Source organism: Bison bison, unplaced genomic scaffold (genome assembly GCF_000754665.1).
Source record: "Bison bison bison isolate TAMUID 2011002044 unplaced genomic scaffold, Bison_UMD1.0 scf7180017864297, whole genome shotgun sequence".
Lineage (NCBI taxonomy): Eukaryota > Metazoa > Chordata > Mammalia > Artiodactyla > Bovidae > Bison > Bison bison.
In genome coordinates this window covers 774,715-781,520 of record NW_011494869.1, presented here as the reverse complement: position 1 = coordinate 781,520, position 6,806 = coordinate 774,715, and positions in this window count along the sequence as shown.

Genomic DNA, 6,806 nt, shown 5'->3' with positions numbered 1-6,806 from the left:
TAAAAACTTCAGCTCTGCCTACAGCAGTTTACAAAAATACTAAACTGCAATCAATGTAAATAAAATGCTTTGCTATCCTGAGACCAGAAGGAATCTCAGGCTAATAAGGAATCCGGTTTGCATATGCTGTCGAGAGGGTGACATCCACCCGGGGTTTCAGTGTAAACGCAATCGCTGTACAATGTGGACCCATCTGGCATAGAGCAAGCTGCTTTCTTGTTTTTCTAGAATAGTTCTCACTGCCTTACTTAAATCGAGTTGATAAACTTAATGCAACTGTTTCTATGATCCTAGAGAAAGGACTGAAATGTTATTGAAAACTTTCCGACTGTAGTAAGCTTTAGGATTTTAACTGCACTACTGTGTTTGGTGACTGTGCCAGTCGCTTGCTTTCTGTGTGTTTGCCCCCGCCTTTGGTATCTTAGCAGAGAAAAAGATAAAAAAGAAGAAAAAAAAAGTAAAAAGAGGAAAAAAAAAAAAGTGGAAAAAAAAAACCCCAACAAGAGCCACATTCCATTTCTAGCACTTCGGGTGCTCTTTCCGTACCCTTTTGTGTCTTCTGAGCATCGTCGGATGCGACAGGCAATAATTCTGTTTGTGACACTGGGAACATCCCCTCTTCTTTGTGGCGTGTGTGTTGATTCCATTTTGTCCAGTGCTACTGTCCTTATTTCCCCCCGACACAGGCCTTCTCTCCAGAACATTTGTAACTTGTAATACAAACAAGTGACAGCCGCAGTGATGCAGTGTCAGTTTCTGAATGTCATCAGGTTCTCATATCTAAACATGTCAAGTTTTTTCCCTGTAACTTCTGTAGTCTGTGATGCTGGTCATAATACTGTCTACATTCCTACACAAAGAAAAAAAATCTATCTTGGAGGAAATCTGAGATCAATAGAGTAGAGGATTTTGTTGCTATGCTTGTAACAAGTAGAAAACTTTGTATTTAAAGTTTATTCTTGGTCATTATTTATTATTATAATACATCAGTTGACAGAACTTTATTCTGGTATAGAAAGTATTAAAAGTTGTTTTTTCAGCAATGACTGTTTTCTTTCTGCTGTTAGAATAAAATGTCTTTGAAGCAGTCCAGTTTTATCCAGTGTTTTACGCAATAAAACCTCTACCTCTGGAAAAAAAAAATACCCATTTCTTCCTATTCGCGTATGTTTACTAGGAGGAGCAAAACATATTTTTGTAGCTTTGTCAGACTCTGGTAATGCTTGGTCAAACCGCACTTCTAACAAAAAGCCCTGTAGTATTCTGTATGGTTGGTTCCCATAGCCTGGTTCTTTTTCAAATTTCAAGCTGAAAGTGTATCACTGGGTGTACAAACAGCGTGTGTAAGTGTGTGTGTGTGCACACACCCAAGTGCACATGTTTCTATGAAAGCTTGCAGACACTGGTTACAGTGAGGTAATACCCATGCCAACACCAGTGCTCCTCATATTAAAGTAATTACACCAGACACTTAAAGCATTGGGATCTATTATTCTCTTTTACTGGTAGCAAGTTTTAAAAAAAAAAAAATTAAAAACAAGGAAGTCTTTTACCTCTGATCAGAGGACAAGCTAAATTCTCTCTCCAGAAGCAAAGGAAAAGAACAAAGAATAATAAAACCTATGGTTTCAGGGCTACATAAAAAGCAGAATTCTGACACTGATCTTCTCAGGTTCGGTGTGCGCCCCACCCTTGATGTGCGGGCTTGCTTTTTGACTTGTTTGTCGTTATTAGTGGTGGCATGGTTTCAAAACCAAGCTCCCGTGGTAAATGCTGCAACTCTGGAATAGGTCAGCCCCACCGAAATGCTGGAGGCAAAGGCATCCAGCCATGCTATAAGAATCTATAATCACCAGGTTTCTTTCAGGAGGCCAAACTGTTGGTGTCTGTGGATAGGAACAGATGACAATCCTAAGGGTCTGTTGTCACACAGCAAAGGTGAGTCATGAAGGGTTACTGAGAGATCAGGAAAGGGACGCATTAGGGAAGGAAGGTTGATGGAGGGGCCATGATTCCGTATACACGATGGATCCAATCCCAAATGCTTCCAGGGGCCAGGCAGGACACCTCAGTGGCAAGAGGAGGATGGTAGGAATTTGCAGCGGGGTCTCAGGGGCAATGAGAAACCCCGGCCCAGTGCCTCATCACCAAGAGGAATGTGGCATCAGGGCTTCTGAGTTTGTAAGTGACACTGGACCCTTGGATTTTGAGCAGTGTCTTAATTTTACCTATTGGCTCAATATGTGTATTTAAAAACTGTGTGATAAATAGATGATCAAAATGTGGCTTACACACACATTTGTGATTTCTTTTTTCTTTTTCATCATGGTTTAGCACAGGAAATTGAATATAGTTCCCGTGATACACAGTAAGACCTTGTTGCTTATCCAGTCTACGTATATGTAACAGTTTGCATCTGCTAACCCCAAATAGCCAATCATCGTTCCCCTACCTGCCTCCCTGTTGGCAACCACAGTCTGTTCTCTAGGTTTGAGAGTCTGCTTATGTTTCCTAGATAGGTTCATTTGTCTCATATTTTAGATTCCACACGTAAGTGATATCTTCTGATGACCTTTGTCTCATTCTGACTTACTTCATTTAGTATAATTATCTCTAGGTCCATCCATTTTGCTCCAAATGGCATTATTTCATTCTTTTTTATGACTAATATTCCATTTATATATATACACACACACACACACATCTTCTTTATCCATTCATCTGATGGACATTTAGCTTGTTTCTGTGTCTTGGCTATTATAAATAGTGCTGCTATGAACACTGGAATGCATGTATTTTTTCAAATTATTGTCTTGTCAAGAATGGCATATTATTCTGCTATGAAAAGGGATGGAGACGTGACACAGGCTACAGCATGGGTGAGACCTGAGAACACTGAGCTTAAGTTGAAGAAGCCAATCACAAAAGAAGCCAGTCACATACTGTATCCATTTATAGGAAATGCAACAGGCAAATCCATGGAGACCACACATAGGTTAATGGTGGCTGGATTTGGGGAGAGGGGAGAATGGGGAGTGACTGATGGCTAAAGAGTAGGATGTTTCTTTTTGCAGAGATAAAATGTTTCTAAAATTAGATAGTGATGGTAGTTCCCCAACTTTGAATATACTAAAAACCACTGAGTTGTACACTTTAAGATGGTGAATTTTATGGTATGTGAATTATACCTCAATAAAGCTATTATAAAGTAAAATATAAAACTGGAAGGAGGGCTTTTTAAGAAGCATCAGTATATATTTCCATCAAAATATTTTGAGCTCTTAAAGAGTCATAGACAATTGGCAGATTATTAGTACATTGTAAAAAAAAATACAAAATTGGGGTGTTCTGACTTAAATTTGAATCCTAGCTATACTACTTACTGGATACTTGATCTTGAACAATTTAGCCATTCTGAGTTCATTGGCTGTATATGAAAATTATGAAATTAAATTTCGATAAAGTAGGGGAAATTATATGTAAATTTATAAAGGACTCTACAAATGTTAGATTGCTGCTATTGTGGTGAGATAAGCCATGTCTATATTTGAGATTAATTTCACCACAAAGCATTATACACTAACACCTCTGTGTTTTGAAAGGGCTCTCCGGTGGTTAGGTGGTCATGATTCCTCCACATTCACCTCCTTCAGACAAAACGATCCTGGACAACTGTCTTAAACTTTTTGTTTTCCAGCTTTCTCATTTGAAAAATCAGTATTTTCACCACTTTCTTGCCATTCTCAGGGTCTTGAGGGTCAGATAGGGAAAGAATGGGATGCAGGAGAAAAGAGTTGGTCCTGGGGTTAAATGTCATTCCACTCACTTGTTTGATGAGAGTTTACAGAAGACCTAGTGTGTGCCAGGCATCAGGCCACAGGCTGGAGATACAGGGGTGAGTCAGAGACCATGCCCACAGATCCCTGTCTAAGGAGAAAACAGACTTCAATTTGATAATCACACAAGTAAGTATAACATATCTGGAAGAGGAGATTCAGAGATAACACATCCCAGAAGATTTCCCTAAGTGGTGACAATGAACTGAGATGTGAAGGACAGGGTGCCGGGTGGAGAAGTAGTGCAAGGGCTGTGTGGGCTGGATGGGGCTCCGGAGGGCTTGTCTCCACCTCTCCGACCTATGGGATCCAGGCAGGTCATTCCAGCTACCCAGATCTGCTTCTTTATCTGTGAAGCAGAAATGGTACCCACAACAAGACTCTTTCTGAGCTTATATGAGCTAGCAGTACATAACTGCATTACAAGCTATGCAGAGAGCAAGCTAGGTACCACCAGCTTCCAAGGACTGTTACTGAAACTGACACCAGCTAGAAACTCACTTGAACACTGAAATGTAGTGCATTCTGCAGATGCATGGCTTTCTGACTTGTCAGAGGTCAGCAATATAGGAGTCGATGTAACAAGATCCAAATGCCTTCTTCAACAAATTTACAGGATCCCAGACAACCATCAGTCATCAGTCACACCCAGGGGCCTCGGTCTTTTGGAAAGGAGTGGGTGGGTGTCTCCTGGGCCCAGTTCAAGGTCTTTCCATGGTGCCAGTCCGTCCTTTCATGGATGGCTTGGCTACAGTGGCAGCAGCACCATTTGCTGGGGGAGTCTACGTAGGATGACAAACGCCCTGATTTCCCCAAATAAAGGGACTCCCAGGTGGCAGAACTTCCAGTACTAAAAGCAGGACAGTCCTGGACAAACCTGATGGTTGGTCAACTGGGTCCACGGCTACTCTCCGCAAAGGCACACATCCCAGCTGAGCCGAGCTATTGCTGCCTTTTACCCAGGAGGCTCCATCGGGAGAGCCAAGGGGCTCAGAGCATGGGCTTTGCTAACTCGAGACTTGGGTTCAATTTTCCTTGCCACAGTACCTTTCCTATAAGGGTGAAAGGTGATAAGGCTCACACAGCACTCCACACAGTGCTTGGCACATGGTCCTTGTTTACATACTCTCTGTTGAGTGACTGAATGAATAGATCTCTGATTCTGCTTCGACTAGGTGGGGAATGCCTCAAATGTGAATTTCTCATCCTAGCAGCCGGAAACTGCTGAGCTGCTGATACTCAGTGTTAAGATACTATTTTGTGCTGAAACTTTTATAAAGATGATAACCCTGCTGTCTCTTGTAGTTTGGGATTTGCACACTTCCCCCTCTCTGTTGAACATCTGTATTGTAACAGTATATTATGAAAACCTCACCTGGTGTATTGTAAGCACAATCCCAAGGAAATTAGTGTTAAATATTGTGATCTTCTTTTCAAGATAGAAAGGCTGGGCCCGTTCCACAGAACTAGAGGTATGTTTCCATGGGGAAGGAAAAAAATTCATAGTGTAATGCAATATTAAAAATGTCGCCCAGCTGAGCATTCCATGTAGGGGCTTGTGTAGAGTTTTAATCTCTTCACCTGTTGGTGTTAAGAGAAAAGAGAGATAGAGGGAGGGCGGGAGGGAGGCAGGGAGGGAGAGGAAGGGCTTATGTGAACAGGGAAATCACAAGCAAAGAGGAGGGGGAAAATTTAAATGATCCCAGACCGAACTGTTTTGCTGTTAATACAGAAATACAGTGCAAGACACATTTAATGGGCTCTATTTTTTATTATACTATGCTGAATAATTAAGTTTGAGGCTAAGTGTCACATGGATTTATCTTTTAATTAAAAAAGCATGGTTCACGCATATTTGAGTGGTAGTCCAAATAAATGCAATATAGAAATTTATGTTTGTTTATCTAGGTGTTAATTACCTAGAGATTGTTCTGGATTACTTCTTTTTATAAAGTGTCATAGGCTCGTGTCAGAACGAATAAAGCTTGCCCATGGAACCTTATCAATTTGCTAACGATAGTGCTGGTTTGACCTGAGGTGGAGGGGCCAGGGGAAAACTTTGGGGATTGTTATGTACACACACGCCCCCATTCAAAACCACACCAAATAAAACAGTCGTTTTAGAAAATATTTCTAGGACATAAAGGCACAAATATATCTTCGTTGTTTTACAGCCTCTTGTCCACAGCTATTTATAAAACATGTGATTATTTATGCATTGGGTTATGAGAAGTTCGGCTAGGAGAGGCCGTGAAGGCGGCTCCATCAATCCAGTTACCTGAACCCCGGAGAGGTGGAGGGAGGGTTTCTCAGCAGAAATGGGGCCGGACAGGAAGTTGGCTGCTGTGATTTGTCTGAAATATGTCAGCCTCACTGCCTCTCCCAGAAAGGGCAGACAGGGAGAAAGAGGGATAGCAAAGTTGAGGGTAGAGGTCACGTTTTTTAGAAACAAGGATGCACACTGAGAAAGTAAAAAGCAGAAGCCCCCACAAACTGCTCCTCATACCTTGGGTCAGTTCCTGCCTTTATCTTTGTTTACAAAATGATTTTTGGTGGCAGGTCCGCTGGAATGGCTTGGTCAAAAGGTTCAACTTCAAAGAAATAGGCGTTGCAAGGGCAGGAAGAATTCCAAACTGGTCTGGGGATGTCTAAGTTGGGTGCGCTCCTTTGTTCTGCAGGTTTGTTTGCCTTGGTTTTCTGAGTCGCCCAGCCTCTTCCCACTGCGCACCACGCCTCCATTTCTGACTATCAGATCTCCAGAAAATCAACAAAAGTAACTGCGGGTCCTGTCGGGCTTCCCCTGGCTTGGTGGGTCGCTCTCCCCGGATGCAGGGAGAACGGGAGGAGAGATCGAGATGGGGACGGGCACTCAATTGTGATTCTCTCCCGTCCAAGCTGGCAGGGGAGCATCAAGAACCCCCAAACAGCAAACCAGCCCAACATGTAAGCTCTCGGCTGCGAAGGGTTTCA